This window comes from Labrus bergylta, chromosome 5, assembly GCF_963930695.1.
Source record: "Labrus bergylta chromosome 5, fLabBer1.1, whole genome shotgun sequence".
Classification (NCBI taxonomy): domain Eukaryota; kingdom Metazoa; phylum Chordata; class Actinopteri; order Labriformes; family Labridae; genus Labrus; species Labrus bergylta.
Window position 1 is genome coordinate 18,288,154 of NC_089199.1, and position 745 is coordinate 18,288,898.

Consider the following 745-nt stretch of genomic DNA (forward strand, 5'->3'; position numbering starts at 1 on the left):
GCCCCTCTCTGGAAGGCGATGTGGATCGGGCTTTCTAGCCACTTTCCCTTTTGTTCACGGTGAGAAGGCAGACTCAGACAGCAGAATAAACACCTAGCTTTGGGAGTGTCACCTAACTGGGGGAGGGGTTACTTCCCTTTGTGATGTCATTAAGGAAACATCTCCAAACAGCCAAACAACTGGAGAGGGCAAAAGATGGAGAGGATGGACTTTCCTCATAATTGGGGGGGGGGGGGGGGGGGCAGGCTAGGGACACATATTGGTGTTAAAAAAAAAAAACATGGCAAAGTGTATTTTTCACAATTTTGTCACATTAACAACTTAAAAAGGCTCAATTCATAATATGCTAATATTCTGTGCTGACCTGCAGTACCCCAGACTCAAATATATATATATATATATATATACATTATTGTCAATTATTTGTTTACATATGTGTTAAAAAAATGAAGAAAAAAACACAGCAGGATTTCAATATACAGTATATATAAAAAACAATTCTGTTCACACCTGCCATGCAAAACAGAATGGATCTGACTTCATAATGAAAACAAATGTTTGAAATGAAATTTATATTTATGTAACAAATTGTATTACAAAATATTTTTTAGGAAAGACACTCACATAAACATTCGTGAGTAGCTATTGTCATACTGTTTGTCGAAACTGTGAGAATCAATGTTTTATTTATACATAAAACATTATGTGATGAGCTGGATTGTGTTGTCAGTCTTTTTAGTTATTG